Source organism: Cetorhinus maximus, chromosome 14, assembly GCF_964194155.1.
Source record: "Cetorhinus maximus chromosome 14, sCetMax3.hap1.1, whole genome shotgun sequence".
Lineage (NCBI taxonomy): Eukaryota > Metazoa > Chordata > Chondrichthyes > Lamniformes > Cetorhinidae > Cetorhinus > Cetorhinus maximus.
In genome coordinates this window covers 52190400-52207713 of record NC_135892.1, presented here as the reverse complement: position 1 = coordinate 52207713, position 17314 = coordinate 52190400, and the positions used below count along the sequence as shown (strand labels likewise).

The 17314-nt window shown below is 42.2% G+C and overlaps 1 long non-coding RNA gene across 1 annotated transcript in view; it reads left to right on the top strand.

The window, feature by feature from the left end:
• The window catches only part of LOC144690132 (uncharacterized), a 77597-nt gene that overhangs the window by 43378 nt on the left and 16905 nt on the right, over positions 1-17314 (top strand). Inside the window, exon 2 of the long non-coding RNA XR_013578761.1 lies at positions 7269-7459. This is a non-coding gene — a long non-coding RNA (uncharacterized LOC144690132). The remainder of the gene's footprint in view (positions 1-7268; positions 7460-17314) is intronic.

Genomic DNA, 17314 nt, shown 5'->3' with positions numbered 1-17314 from the left:
AATTACTGGCAAAGTGATATACAGACAGGGTCATTGTAGTTATGAGTCCCTTCAGGCTTCATTAAAACTGGAAGCATGGAACATTTCTTCATTAGTAACAGTCTCCAAATCAACTAATAAGTTTCACGTTTACCAAGGTTTGAAGTGGGAAGGGGATTAACTCACGTGAGGGTCGATACTGCTTCTGCTGGCAAAACGTCTGTGTAGTGCAGGGACATCTTTTTCAATCTCAGTTTCATATTTGGTCACAATTGAGACTCAGTCTGACTGCTGGAATAAATGAAAGCTGTGAATATTTGAAAGTATCAAGCTGCTGAACTTGAACAGTTTTACAACGTGCACTTCAACATTTCTTTAATGAATTGTCTTGTTGGAAATGTTAAATCTGGATCAAAGTTCATATTATTCTGAGCAAAGACAATCAATTCAATGATTTATTCATTTATTGACCTATTTACCTGTTAAAAAATGAATAAGAATATATTTTATATTGAAGTGATCAGAATTGTAAAACATGCTGCATATTTTTGGATCAGGGTGGCGGTCCATACAATTGGGGCTGGTTCCTCACTTTAGAGTTCTAACTTTGGATGAGGCTTGTCCTTTGATCTGGTCTATGTGTAAGGCACTGATATTTACAGGGAATCTTGGTGGAAGCTGGTGGGGGAGGAGTTCAGGATGGGCAGTCCAGAAGTATGCCTTTTAAAATGTTCCCAAGGATTTCATGTCCAACAACCAGCCTGACTGACAGACTGGCTGCCTGTTGGACAGGAAATCCAGCAGCACAAGGCCACAGCTGAGGGGAATATCGGCAGGAAAGGAGAGATTGTAAGTGGGGAGGGCGAGATCATGGCCAAGGGGTGGCAGATGTTTGAGGAGAGAGATTGATTAGGCTGGAGGGCAAGAAGGTGCGGTGGAGTAGGGGGCTGGGGGGGAGCACAGAGAGATATTTCAGGCCTTGTCAGCGATCATGCAACTGAAAGCAGGTAAGCTTGTTGGGCCAAGGGAAGCATTCCTACTCCTTTTTTTTTTTCATTCATTCTTGGGTGTGACAGTTGCTGTCAAGGCTGAAGAATTCCCAGCCTCTGTGCTGCTCTGACACCACAGTATTTATATGGCTGGTTCAGTTAGGTTACTGGTCAATGGTAACTCCCAGGATGTTGATGGTTGGGGTTCCATTGATGATAATGCAGTTGAACATCAAGGAGAGATATTCATTGCCTGGGACTTGCGTGGCCGGCATGAATGCTTTCCAGGTCTTGCAGAATGCAAGCAAGGACTGCTTCAGTATCCAAGGAGTTGCAAAAAGCTCTGAACATTGTGAAGTCATCAGTAAACTTCCACACTTCTGACCTTACGTTGGAGGGAAGATCATTGGTGAACTAGCTGCAGATAGCTGGGCCTGGGACACTACCCTGAGGAACCCCTGCAATGATATTCTGGGACTGAGATGTTTGCCCTCCAACAACCACAACCACCATCCTTTTTGCTAGCTATGTTTTCAACCAGTGGAGATTTTTCACCCTGATTTGCACTGACATTAGTTTTTATTAAGGCTCCTTGATGCCACACTCGGTTAAAAGCCGTCTTGATGTCAAGAGCAGTCGCTTGTACCTCACGTCTGTAGCACAGGTCTTCTTCACATGTTTGGACCAAGGCTGTATTGAGGTCTGGAGTGGAACCAAACTGAGCGTCACTGAGCAGGTCATAGGTGAGTAAGTGTCGTTTGATAACACTGCAGACACCTTCCATCACCTTACTGATGGTTGAGAGCAGGCTGGTGGGCCTATAATTGGTCAGATTGGATTTGTTCTGCTTTTTCTGGCTAGGCCATATCTGGGCAATTTTCAACATTGTCGGGTGGATATAAGTGTTGTAACAGTACAGAAACAGCTTGGGTTGGAGCACAGCTCATCTGGAGTACAAGTCTTCAGGATCTGTAGCCTTTGCTGTGTCCAATGCCCTCAGTTGTTTCTTAGCCCACAAGCAGTGCTGCAAATCCAATTACTTTATTTATCTGATTCAGCCCTTCTCACCATCTTTTATTTGTCAGGCTTCCTAAGCCCCAGGAAACATAGTTAAAATGGGTTAAAAGTTAAAATAAAACTGTAAAAATGGAAGCATGCAAGCTCCTTAAAATCTTTACCTACTGACCTGCCTCCTGAGAGTCACTCATCCACCCCATCCTGCCTCTATTAAAACTGGAAATGGATGGGTTGGGATTGTGTTTGAAATTTTTCAAATTTTAACTTCTTGCTTGATCCAAACCCACTACTCTTGAGGTTAGTATTACCTGCAAAGTGTCTAGAGTTATACAATGATTCATCAGGTTCATCACACTATCTGAAGCTAAATAGTGCATGGTAGGTGTAATAAGTCTGTTCAGGTGCAGTCCTGCAGCCTCTATTTTATTGAACTGTTTCTCATTAGTACTTCACAAGCTCATTTTTAAAAAAGTAATGCTGTTGCCAATGATTATTTTTACTGTGAAGGAGCCTTCCAGCATAGTTGTGTCCCCGTGTTACCTGTTCTAATTCTAACTCTCTTCTGGTGAACATTCCAATGAATTGTTTCTCCATGGGATGTGAGGTCATTTTATTTCCCAGGCCTCATTCAAATAAGTTAGGCCTGACTCCTGCCTGAGTCTGACATCAATGAGGTGGTGCCAGTAGGTAGTCACAGGCAAACCCAGAAGAAAGCTACAACAGGGGTCTACATCATCGAATCCTGATTTCTACATTTGAATGAAACCCTTGATTAGCTTGCAGTGGGGGAGTCTTGTGCCCACAAAGATCTGGGAGTTAAAATGCCAAGTGGCATGAATGCAGTGCCAAGCCTGGACACTGTCTTTATCTTAGCCTTCTGCATGCGCCAATTTTGTCAACTGCAGGGGGTTAACATCAGCCATAGTATATCATTATTGAGATGGTGCCAGATGAAGAAAGCATGCCAGACATATCAGGCCTTGGCACACTTACCAGCCAATGACCCAATATAACAGCCTCATCTTGTTCCAGGTCAGTAAGGTAGATCTTTATCATCTGCAGCAAGGACAGCCAATTTGCAACATAGGGATAGCACTGTCAGTGACTGACAAGCTCACCACAGCACTCAGTTGTTATGCCTATGGTTCATCTCAGTCAGGACTATAATACCAGGCAATTAACTGCCCACATATGAAGAGGAGAAAATTGAAGATAAACCTCTTTTTAAGGAAACATACCTTGCCTGATGGCTTCAATAGAACAATCAGTGACAATTTTTAATACTCTGCTTTTATGAACACTTTGTACTGTTGTCAAATATGTAACATCAGGATGTATTCACAGTCCTAGTTTAACATTGGCACAGTGCAGTTTCAGTTTTGCACTGGCACTAGTTTTGTGTGGAAGTTGGGTATTAAGGTCAGAGCTGACAAACAAAGTGCAATGAAACCAACATCATCCATGGAGTATCACTCCACTTTGTTAGGTCGGGTTAAAATTCTAATTTCAGTCTGTATTTATGCTATAAGCACTTCACACAGAATTATAGTGATAGTGCTAATGCACCTTCAGAGTAGAAGTTAATTAGATTCTTATTGGGTGAAATGAGTCAATGGTCAGCAGCCTGTTTTGTACCACACTCAATTTTTCTTTTCTCTTGAAGTGTTACTGGCCCCTTTAACCCCTGATGAATATCATCGGAATGCTCCTTAATATTAAAGGAATCCAGACGCTGTATTTCTGTATCAGTAAGCTTTGAATATGTGTTTATGCTGTGAGGTACAAACATACCTTAGAGTGGCCAACTCTGGTTGAATGTACTCCTGAAGATTTAACCACATGACTTCCTGTACCTGGCTCCCACCTCCATGCTCCTACCGTTGGCCGTCCAACATGTCAATCCTCATGGCGCACTGCCCTCCCATCCAATTGCAAAGCAAAATGACTCTTTCATTACCAATTGATGCTTCTTTGACTGTGACACAGCCTTTTTTTATCATTTCCCAATATTTTCATAACTAATAAACAGAATAAACAGAAGTGATCAAAGAGAATGAAAAATAAACTATTTTATTTCACCGCGCACCCCCCCCCCCCACCCCCCACCCCACCCCACCCCGCCAGCAGTGTCCTGGAGATTAATCTTTAATTCCTGGAGACTTTGGGTCAATCCTGGACTGTTGGCAATGATAATGATCCACCATCAGCAAAACTGCCAGTCTGTTTCTCTAGTGTATTTGCTACATTTGATAGGATTACATTCCTTCAGGTTTATTTTCAGTTCTTAATAACCTGTGGATTGCTTCTTTCTTTAGTACTCAAGAGTACCCTTTAGAAACATAGAAACTTTAGGACCCAAAAGGAAGACATTCGGCCCATTGTGTCTATGCTTTAGGTCAGAGGTCACTACCAATTAGCCTCCTCTTCACCCCCCACCCTCGTTATTATTGCTCCTCTGTTTGTGGCTAACTTGGTTATGGGGTATGGTTGGTTGTCCTCTGGTGAAACAATGCCAGGACGTACTGTTGGTATAGCGGCCTATTTAGGAATCTGTATTAGAAATGTAAGGGCCACCCAGCCTCAACTCAATCAGTTGCTGCCACAGAACTAAAACCAGAATCTCTCCATGGGAAAAGAGATGCTCTGGTTGTTGTGTGGAGCAACAGTACAAATTTATTGAAAAATAAACCGTTTATGATTTCACTAAGCATAGCAACCAAAGCAATTCTTCCCCCACGTGTGAAATTGTGGGTACAGACCCATGTCCAATCACTGTGATATTGCATCTTGCAGCATTCCTGAGAGAGGCACTTAAGTAACCCATGCTCGGGAGTTTGGCCCTAGCCAGAAGTTAGCAATACTATTTTAGCTCATGTTTCTGTCTGCTACTTAATAATGCAGCCTTGGGACTAATTGTATTTGTTTCTCTGCTGTGCTCTGGAATCTAGTCGCTAACACTGCCCAGGGCAAGAATACAGGACTTGGACTAATATTACCTGCTCCAAATGCTGCACTCTGTATTGTAGTTCTCAGCAAGCAGTACTGCATTCCCTGTTTGTCTGCAGAATGTATTCCCATCACCTTCAGACTGGTGTTATTTTAAACAAAAACAGAATTACCTGGAAAAACTCATCAGGTCTGGCAGCATCGGTGGAGAAGAAATCAGTTAACGTTTCGAGCCTTCACGGCCCTTCGGCAGAACTGAAGCATAGTTAGGAGAAAGGAGAAATATAAGGTGGTTTAAGGTGGGGGGGCAGGGGGGGGAGAGAGAAGTTGAGGGTTATTTTACATGTTTTACAGTGCTCAGTAATCACCATACAGAGGCAAACATTCACAAGTACTGAGACAAGTTGAAATTATCCTCATTCCCTTGCTTTGAACTGTCAAAAACTGTGGGTGTGTCTGCCATCACATGATGTATTGATCCCCATTGTGTTTAAATTCGTTGGAATTTTATTTTAGATCTAATTGTCAGTTTGCTCATTTACTTACCAATTTCTTACCTTTGATTTAGTTTGTGGGATTGATTTATCTGGCCTGACTTTTATTTCTTTTTTGTAACTTTCAGTCATTTACAGTTGAATGCTGCCATTGGTTCTGCACTGAACTGAGCTGATCAGCTGTTACCACAGATAACACACAGAGCAATTACAGAATCGGCACAACTGCTCAGCATTGCCCCATCTGAGCAGGGGATCCCCCAAACTGCCCAATGCTTATTTCTCAGAAATACTTCCAAGTACTTTGCATGTGTGCCAAGGGAGAATTAGTGGAGCGTGTACTGGAATGAAGGCACTCAGACAGATGCCTAGAGCCAGCAATAAAAATTAAGAAGGAGCTATAGCCAGTTAACAAGTGATATCGGCGTCTTGCTGATTACACAAGCTGAATTCTGTCGGCAAAGCAGCATGACTTCTTCTTGCTAACTGGCAGTGTCGCTTGTCACTACTGATGCTATTCTACAATATAACCTAGATACTGTATACCCTAACCATTCAACTGCTCATGTACCCCACCTATAAAACACTGACGTGAACTGCTGACCATTAACATTAATATTTTGCATAAAAGGCAATTGAGCCAACATTACCAATAGTTATAAAAATGCACATGTAACAAGGGTCAATAAAGTGGCAACAAATAAGTGAAGCACCAAAGCTTTTCACATCAATTATCTTCAAAAATGTCACACAAATTTGCTACTTCAGATGTATTAAATTTAATTAAACACTGATCTTGGTGCAGTCATTTTCTAACTCGCTGTATATTAAGCATTGAACTAAAATTAGCACTGTGGCCTTTCCCACATAACCATTGCTTTGTAAATAAAATGAATTACAAATGTTGGAGCGTGATGATCACTGTCAGTTAATGACAAGGTCAGCAGTGCTGTCAAATTCAAATGAAATGTCACACTTGACTAGGGATGAGACGACTGTGCCTTTCTGCATTCCTGGTAAAGAAAATGAGAACTATTTCCTTAGCTAAGGCTCTGTTCCCCCTTCCTAAATTTAGGATCTCCAGCCTGAACTCATTTTGCTTCTGGTGTGCTCCCAGAACATAAGCGTTGGCCCCAGACATTGGGCCACAACAAAGAAAGTTTTATCCAGTTTAGAAAATAGACTGGAGAGCCTCCTACATAGCAAACAATAGGGAACGCTGTGGTATCTGAAAGCACGCACCACTCGAGAAGCTTTCTTTTCAAACACTCAGCCATTGCTATTGATTTCTTATTGACCTAAAGTGTCCTAAGTGCAGCTGTGGTTTTCTCTCTTAGAGTTTATAAAGAAATTTAAGGGCAGTACTGGTTTAACATTGATTTTTCAGTCCCTAAAAGGTGCAGTTACACAGGCAATCTTGGTTTAGAGTCACACTCACCCTATAAAAAGACACCACTATTAAATGCCTATAGCATCATTTAATGTGGAAGACTCTGGAGTCCCTCTTGGTGATGAGACTCTCAAGTGACTGAAACTGACTTTGCTACATGACCTTGTAAATGCTTTAAAAATGATTCTGAAAGATAAAAGTAAGACAGACCACAGTGAGCGCACAATTAAAAAACGTGAGAGAGTGAATGTACAGATTACCCAGTGTTGAAAAAAAATCATTCCGCCATTTGAGCAATAATGTTATTAAAGCGAATACATAAGTCTTTAAATTTGAGCTTTCATTTCTTCCACACTGTGTACTTGTATCTGGCAGTAACATAAATAGAGAATGGAGGGTCAGCATAAGGTACCATCAGAAGTCAAATATTGATATTGTTATTTTACTTCACAGAACTCAACATTAACTGGTGGGCATTACCCAGGTCTGACTCACAAGTGAAGCTAAAGGGGCCTCAAGCCAAACATTTCTGTCATAAACAAAAAGCCTACACAGCAGGGTCCTACCCGACATGGCAGCAGAGTATGTCCGTCAGCATCTTTTCAACCTCGCTATCTCTGAATAGTTTTTTAAAAAGTGTAAAGGTAAGCTGTTTAAATCGTGGCATTGAACACCCTGCATTGAAATTAGCAACAGTCACCATCAGAGAGTACTACCGCTATTGTTAGCAGTTCAGGTTGCTCTGCATCATTACAATGACTGCTGCTCTAAAGCCTCTTGACCTTGTGGAATGTCATCGTCCCATATATTTGATCTCCTCATCTTATATTGTTAAGGGAATAAGCACCAGAATGTACCTGGTGGCGCATTGTGTGGAGACTGCTGTTTTCATGCAAGTGAAAAGATCACTAATATTTTGGCACATGGTCTTGCATGTAATATGTTCACAGCAGAAATGAGATCCATGCTCTTGGAGTTATTCGGCTTCAGTTATAATACAGGGATGATCCAGACACAGGGAACTACACTGTCCATCTTGGCCAGGATATGGCACATGTCCAAATTGAAATGTAATTCTAAGTAGGGATAATAGCTGTTTTTGCTTGTCAAGGTAAATGTCTTCTCAGCAAAAAAAATCATAGGGCAAAATACTGCGCTTATTGGGCGGGCACGTGCCTGACCCGAACAAACGCAAATTGAAACGTAATGACGTCAGATGAGCGTACTGACGTCATCATGCTCTTGTGCAATATTTCAGTGGGCGGGTGCACACGGGAGTCAGCAGCCCACCTGCCGGCAATTAAGTGGCCTATTAAGGCCCTTAAGGAACTAATTGACCTGAATTTTTCACTGCCCATCCATCAATTCAGTTGGCAGGCGGGCGAAAAGGCCAAGCAGCCTTTGCATTTTTGGTGAAACCTCATCCACAGATGGGTTGAGGTTTCATCCAGTGATTTTAAAAAAAACTTTTTGCACTCATATTTTACCTTTCCCTGCTCATGTGACTGAGCCACATGAGGGGACATATTTTCATTATTTTGAAATTCTTGATTTGTAACATTAAAAATCTTCAGCTCCCTGAGGCAGCTCTGTGCCTCAGGAGCTTTTACTGCACGAGCCCGCGCGCATGCGCAAACTTCAGCGCTCGCACTCCTGCCACCCCCACCCCAGCAGCCCTGAGCGCTGTAGCATGCATTTGATGCTGGCTAGCCGTTAATTGGCCAGTCAGCGTGGAATCGCAGTTGGAGCCCGATCGCGGGCAGCAATTGGCTTCCCGAACGCTCCTGGGTCTGCCTGCTGAGCCCGTCGGACAACTGGAAAATCCTGGCCAGTAGCTACGTGAGTTATTTTATCAGAGCAAGTTATTCTCACTCCTTCCTTCTTCCTTCTACTAGTATTTATCTATCTCCAAGCTATGTCTTTCTGTTTTCTCCTTTAATTGTTGCAATTATTATTTTGCTTGTTGGTAACTTGTAAGGAGCATGAGTAATAATTGTTACCTTGAATGGATAGAGCAGAGACAAGGAGAAATAGGAGTGTGGGGAAGAACGTACTACTGGACTTTTATAACATGATCCTTAAAAGCCTAGACAGAATGATGTTAGTGCCAGCACTATAACTGAGATCCAAATTGCCAAGAATGATCAGCTACTCACCCAACATGTATGGACATGAATTAATGAGCTTACATAATGCACTTATATGTCTCATATCAATATCTTTGTATCAATCATTGTCAAGAGCATAATCCGTGTGTACTATTTGATTTACGGCAAGGCTTGAATGAGTTCTATTTCTCTTTTATTCACTACTCCTTCTTTGGGGGCAATTGTAATCTAATTCACTGGGCAGAATATCTGTAGTAAATTTTAGTTAAATCCAAATTTCATGCTTGCATTCCTTGAGAATACAATTTCTCATTTGGACCTTACAGCAGGATTTTAACACCCAACATCATCCCCCACCAACCTCCCCACACCATCTCACCCAATGAGGATGGTGCATGGGAGGGTTTAAAATGTCAAAAATCTGCCTGCAACTTCAACCCACCATGGCATTGACAGTGTCTAGCTGTAGGCAGGCAAGGCCCGGTGTAACATTCAAAACTCATCATTGATCCTCTGATGACATCTTAACTTCTAATCAGAAGAGTTTCTCCACTATCTGCAGCCCTGCAGCAACACAACAGCAGGAGGCACCGACTGGTCAAAGGACACCAAGGCAAATATTTGAAAGTTACTTTTCTCAGAAGAAGTTGAGGGAGAACAGAAATGTGCTCCCCAAGCCCAGCAAAGAGTCCTTGAGCTTCCTCAGCCCTGGCCTTTCTACCAATCATTGTGGAATCTCCCTCCCTGCTGCAACCCCTTCCCCAGTGCCCACCAGCCTCTGCTGCCAATGACTATAGGGAGCGGTTTTGATGGGTTCCCTTTTGTAGCCTTCTGAAATTAGGGGTAGAATCTTCTGCTCTCTCTGGTGGCGAGCTTTGAGATTGGAAGGGTATGTAATTAGGCAGGATGGTGGCATACCTGAGCCCAGGAGGCTTCCTGCTCCTGTCAAAATTAAGTTCTGGGTGGGAAGGCCCATGATCAACCTTCCTGCCTTGCCGCCAATTGAGGTCCTTACGTTGTCAATTAATGACCACTTAAGGACCTCATCCCACCACTGCTGGTGTTAACCCAGCTGCAGGCAGGCCTGTCGCCATGCGGTGTGCACAACAGGTGAAACTGTAGCCAGCTCGTCACCTCCTGGAGGGCTGGAGTTTTTTTTTTATTATTCATTCACGGGATGTGGGCTTGGCAGGCTGGGCCAGCATTTATTGCCCATCCCTAGTTGCCCTTGAGAAGGTGGTGGTGAGCTGTCTTCTTGAACCGCTGCAGTCCATGTGGTGCAGGTACATCCACAGTACTGTTGGGAAGGGAGTTCCAGGATTTTGACTCAGCGACAGTGAAGGAACAGTGATATATTTCCAAGTCAGAATGGTGAGTGACTTGGAGGGGAACTTCCAGGTGGTGGTGTTCCCATCTATCTGCTGCCCTTGTCCATTGGTCAAAGGCATTCAGTACCTGATTGAGGGACTGGACATTGGGAAAGGGTGGTCCACTGAGAGCCACTTCCCTGCCCTTGCTGCTGCTTCCCTACACACCTTTCCACATGACCCCTACCCCATGGACCCCCACCACATTACTTGGCTTGGGTCACTCTGCGATCCTGGGATTCCAGCCTGTCCTTCTGGCAGCAGCCATGGATTCCTCAGTGGTTTTGCTGAGCACAAGAACTGCTAGCCTTTGATTGGCTGGTAGATCTCAGTAGGGGGGATTCCTGCCCCCAGGGTCTTGATTCAAAGGGAACGCTTGCTGCTGGCCCCACCCGTGTCTGATTGGTGTGTGGGTCACAAGGCCTTCCTGAAAAGAGGCAGTGCGGGTCTCTTGCCGGCTCTCCAGCTGGCAAGCGAGACCCCTAACGCCAGCTAGGTCATGGTTCTTGTGGAATTTCAGTAACTTTTATGTTAATGAGACCCCGCTTTGAAGATTGGCAGTGCGTCCCTGACCCAGGATTGGTTAAGTAAGCCTCTCATGCATCCTTTCCACCCCTCTATTTAAAATTGGGGCCTACAAGTCAATAATTTAAATTTGAGTGAACATTGACTTCTTTTTATTTCTACATTCCAAGAATAAATGAATGATCACTGGAGAGAACAACCGTTTGTAAAAGCCTAACATTTTTGTGAGCTCAAAAGGCGCTTTTGAGATGTGAGTTCATGCACATTGTTGGGGAGTGGCACAAAAGTGGTCATTACTCAAAGCTATGCTCCCAGTAAAGAGACTTACTACTGGCAGCACATCAGGAATCCAGGCGCACGGTTCCCATAACTTAGCTATTCATTAATGGAAGGAAAATTGTGGGATCATGAACCTGATTTCCAGATATACCTTTCATTTGCGCAAGACTCCCAGAGTAAATTCATAGCAATTCATCAGCTTGTTTTACACTGTGCCCAATATTTTATACCGTTAACTTCCAATGCATAGTGTAAAACCGGCTGTTGATGTGCTGTTTCACACTAGTGATGTTGACTAATTTAACCTCTAATGTACATGTCTGCATAGAAAGGGATATCTATATATATCTATATCTATATCTCACACACATTTATATATATATAAATAAATACACATTTCTGTGTATTAGTGTATGACTTTATTTAACTATATTTATACCAAATTGTCTCCAATATTGTAAGTTTGTCTGATTCTATGAATATTTGGACACGCAAGTAAACATTTTTGTATCAAGATATGCATGTTTGAAATGTATACGTTTTGTGTGTGTTTGTCACACAGCTTACAAAGTGCTATCCTTCAACACACGCATATCAGTTTATTTGTTGGCGTACATTATAAAGTGGACATTTAGTCAATGAGAAAGGAAAAAAATCTAGGAAATGCAAATTCTACATTTTTTATAGACTCAAAAACTCCATGAATTTTGTTTTCACACTTTCATGTTTTACAAATTTGGATCCTTTGTGTTGAGAATTTAACTTAGCTGAGGTGTATATTCCATTGAAAATGTGTTCAATCCAAGCATGTCTTCAATGTCCTCGAACTTCAGATGGAGACACTTGATTCAAAACCAATTTTCTTGATTGCCAGATCAGTTAATTGGTCCGCCAGATATGCTTAGAGAAAAAAGGGAAGAAAATGGAACAGAATAATAAGAGAAGAGAATGGCCTTGAAATTATGCTGTAGAAATATTAACTTAAACTGCTCCTAATTCTTTCATATGAAATTCTTTTATCTGTTATTTTAGCAGAGGCATTAACCTATTTAAAATAAAGACAAAGAAATTTCATACTACACATTAAGCATTTGAATGTTAATATTTCTATCGCATAGATTCAGGGTCAAAGAGACAAAGTTGTAACAAAAAAAGGCAGCAGAAGTAAAAAGACATGGAATAAAGGTGAACATTGTATGAAACTTCCTCAAGTTCCCTTCCCCCACATAAATATCTGCTAGGTGAAAAGAGTGCACTGGAATTACGATTTTTAATCTAAACTGGTATGTCAAGGTGAAGTGTTCAGCATCATCAATGTCACCAATAACTGGCATTTATTTAGCATCTTTAATATAGTAAATTGCGTTCAGGTGCTACACAGGAGCATTATTAGTCTAAATTTGACACCAAGCCAGATTAGGAGATATTATCAAAAGCTTGATTACAGAGGTAAGTTTGAAGGAGCATCTTACAGGAGATAAGTGTTGTAAGGCAAACAGGTTTAGAAATTCCAGAGCTTAGGGCCAAGACCGTTGATGACAAGGCCTCTAATGGTGGTACAATGAAAATCAGGCCAGAATTGGAGAAGCACAGTGATCTCTATGGTGATTATTTTCAATTAGAAAGGGAAGATATGCATTTTTCTCTGTTCATTTCCAAACACACATGTGGAAAAATGCTTGGCTATCACTTTTTTACATTTTGTTTATGTTTCAGAACTTTTCTCCTGCAGTAATTATAGGTCTGATAAACGTAGGACAGCAGCTTTAAGAATAATCCTGTGTTGCAAGATCACATGATCTGTGTAAACCAATGAGTTAGCAGTGTGGGGAACCTCCAGGGGAGAGTACTTCTTTAGTTATAGAGTTTGATGCATGTATGTAGTTGCTGTTGCTGTCTTGTAAATAAAGTTCATTGTTTCTACCATGAAAAGTTGCCTGGAAAAATCAATTCCATAACAAACTGCCGACGGGGATAAATCAGATCTGGTACTGTCCCTCGCACAGCAATTGTGAGCATCTAAGATAATTAAAAAGGAAAGGGAGATGTAGTTATCCAAGATACCTCAGTTTGGCAGAATCGATCCCTTTGAACCAGCCACAGACGACTGGTCTCATCTATAGATCATCTTGCATTCTACTTTCAAGCCAATGAAATCACAGAGGAGGAAAAGAGGAGAGTGATTCTTCTGAGTATTTGTGGGAGCAAGACCCACAGTTTAATTTGAAGCTTGATGGCCCCCAGTGCCCCAGATTCAAAGACCTTCAGTGAATTAGTAGACTTCATTAAGCGACATTTTCAACCCAAGTCCTCAGTCACATTGCAGAGCTTCAGGTTCAATTCACCGAATAGAGCCCCAGGAGAGACCATTGCTACCTACATGGTGAAATTAAAACAACTAACAGAATATTGTGATTTCAGTGAAACCCTGAATGACATGCTCAGGGATCGTTTGGTATGTGGTATGCAGGAGGATGCTATTCAGCAAAGATTGCTGGCTGAAGTGGATCTTGATTTTAAGAAAGTGTTAGAAATGGCGCTTGCGATGGAAAGCACTGTAAGAGATTCACAAGCGATTCAAGATGCGCAAAATGACGCCGTTCTCCTAGTTGGGTGGGAACGGTCAGCCGAAAGTGGCACTAAAAGCCAGGACTCCACCGTGAAGTGGGAAACCAAAAATGTAGTGGAAACAGCTTAGCAGCAAATTCAAAAACTAATTTTTATCAAATGGAAACAATCAGACTCCTAACAACTGGTGATTTAAAAAGGTTGAGTGTTATTTTTGTCACAAAAGTGGGCATATATTGAAACATTGCAAAGCGAGATTTAAACAGGCTTCCAGGCAACAAACAAAGTCCAATGAAGTATATAGTGTGGAAGAGCCAGAAACAACCAATTCTGACATTTATTCATTATTCAACATGAAAGTTGGGAAGACGGAGCCAATTATTGTCATAGTGCAAGTGAATGGTAAACCCTTAAAAATGGAAATAGACACGGGTGCTTCTACCACTGTAATAGGAGAACACACTTTCAGATATTTAAATAAAGGTGTTCAACAATAAAATTTGGAACAAACATCTGCCAAGTTGAAAACGTACACAGGTGAAGAAATCCAGGTAAAAAGTTATCACCAGGCTAACTGGCTTACAGACATCAAACAGCACATCTACCAGTGTTGGTATTAGAAGGCAGAGGACCAGGCCTCCTTGCTTGAAATTGGTTGAGGGAAATGAACCTTGATTGGCCAGTGAGATTTCAAAACGAAGCAGGAAGAGTCCATGAGTTGGAAAAGGAGCAAAGCGATGTACTTCAGAAAGAGCCTGGAGAGTCCAAGGACCGCAACTGAATGAAAAATGAGTGTGTAGCCATTCAGCAACCTGAGGAAATGAAGACTGTCTTACACAATGACATGGAAGAACAGTTGATGAAACTCAAGAAGACTCAGCTGAATGACAGAATTCAAGATGAAGCGAGTGACCTTCACAAAGAAAAGGAAAAAGGAAGAACTTCACACACTACAAGGATCCCTCAAGTCAACATTTGTTCCACTGGAAAGTTACGAAGGGAAACAGGAAGAAATTAACGTCACTCTGAACAAACTGAAGAACCAGTTAGCAGAGAAGACGTAGCAATGTTCAAGGTTCCAAGAAGAAGCCAACAGATACAAGAAGGAGACAGAAGAACTGAAGAATCAGCTGAATGAAGCTAAAGATGATTTGAAAGCAAAAGTTGTAGAACTTTCCAAGATGCAAGTAGATAATGGAATCATGGGTAGCTCAACTACTGAACGAAGACAATTTGAGATTTTACCTGAGAGAAGTCTGGTCGACAATGAAGTCAAAAAGAAGACCGAGACTAAACTCTGTGGTAGAAAGAAGAAGAAGACACATAGGAAGAGGATGCAGAGTTACTAATGAGACGCTGTCTTCGAGCAAGATTAAGCCTGATACTTCCCAATTTGGAGGGGAAGGTGGAGAAAAGTCAAGGAAACCAAAAAGCGACTCAATATTTGCATAATCATAAGTGATGATTTACTGTTGGAGAAGCAGTATATGTAAGGAATTTCGGTGGAGGACCAAAGTGGTTACCTGTGGCCGGACCATTGTCATACCACGTGAAATTGGAAGGCCGAATCACCCGTAAGCATGTAGATCATTTAAGAAGAAAGAAGATTCCCCAACAAAATGATGTTCCATCTGTAACCATTGCTGAACCTGTGGTTCCTGTTGAAGTTGCTCAACCAAGGGTAGACATGCCCGATGTCTCTGTCGGAGTGGAAGGCACTGAACTGCCTGTGCCTAATGAAGTACCTGATGTTAATGCGGCTCCAGAGAATGTGGTTCCTGTCAAAGAATCAGAAGTCGTGGAGCTACAACATTTCACATGGGTCAGGAAACCACCTGAAAGACTGAACTTGTAATTTCATGACCTGTGTAAATATTGTAACGTCATGAGATAAATATCCTTGTAAGTACGAAATGTACGAAAATGTTAAAGTGGGAGGAATATAGTAATTATAGTTCTGGTAAATGTAGGGCTGTAGCTTAAAGAATAATCCTGTGTAGGAAGATCACGTGATCTGTTTAAACCAATGAGTTAGCAGCGCGGGGAACCTCTAGGGGAGAACTCTTCTTTAGCTATGGGGTTTGATGCGCACATGTAGCTGCTGCTGCTGTCCTGTAAATAAAGTTCCATGTTTCCACAAAGAAATGTTTCCTGGAAAAATCAACTCTGTAACATCTCCGTATTTGGTGACAGGACTATTGCTAGCCATTTTCAGAGTGTTAACCAGTGGGTGAATAGCATTCCAGAGTCATCTGACAGGATGTGTAATTGAACCAGAAGATGATGATAAAGTATGTCTTGAGGAGACAGGTATACCTCAATCCAGCTCTCAGGTTTCCCTCATTTTCACTAACTGTTGAGTGCAGAATTTTGTAAAGCAGATTTAACCTCAACATCGCACATGCATCTTCAAAGAGATTTTATTATAACACCAAAATCCACAGTTGTTAGATTACAAATCAGTTCACTCACATTATAAAACTCTCAGTTGTAACATCCTATTTTTACCAAAAGCACTAACCTTGGCTCCCAATGTTCCATGTCACCAATGTTACACCTAGTTAAGGGATATAATTAAGACATGCTCCATTTATAAAGTGTAAAATATTTAGCTCCAAAAATCAGATCTTGATCCATTATATTCTTAATTCAAATTTGCCTAATGCAAATGATCCAATAATTCAATTTTTAGCACTAAATTCACACATTGCTGTGCTATTTACAATGCTCAATTCAAATTATTGGATAATTCTACTCATTCATTGCAAAAACTGGCTTTACATTGTCAAGAGTAGATAATGAGTGGAATCTTGTGCCCTCCCCTGTGGCATGTTTGGTGATGGGAGTGTGGGGCGAGGCATTTAATCAGGTGGGCAGGTGGTGAGTGGAGACCCCACCATCTTCCTGCCTCCACCCTGATTAACTCCATGGCAGGGAGACCCAAGGATGGCTTTCCTAACGCCAACTGAGACCCCTAAGTGGACAATTAAAGTCCACTTAAGGGCCTCATCCCACCACCTCTGGTGTTAACCCACTGGCGGGTTAGGGTGCTCGCCACCCAGGGAGCACAACAAGCAAACCCTTGTTCAAAGGTACTCAGTACCTGATTTAGGGACACAGCATTGGGAAGGTGGGAGCTACTGAAAGCTACACCCTTGCCCTTGCTGCCGACCCCCCTCACCTCCCTCCCCCATGACCTTCCTCCCATAAACCAAAGCTTCAGGTGAGTGTCATACCAGCAGCTGTCATTGCCTTCTCGGTGGTGATGCTCAGCATGGAAGAGCTGCTGGCCTCTGATTGGCTGGCAGCCCTTGGAAGGCGGACCTTCTGTCCCTGGGGTCCTTGATCCTGGGGGAAGGCTCACCGCTGGCCCATTAATTTCCTGATTGGCAGAAAATGCAGCGGGCCTTCCTGAAATGAGGCAACATAGGGGGTCTTACCGGCTCTCCACCCGGCGGCTGAGACCCCCTGTCATCTCCACAAGATTCTGCCCACCTCACTAGTCCAAATAATGTTGCAATAACCTAATAGCTACAATGTAATTTGTGTATGTTGCAAAGGCTTCTAATATGAATTCTATTCTATTATACATAATGACCTGTAGCAAATTTGAACACTAATAGCGAGGCAGTAACCCATTCTCAGGGTAGAG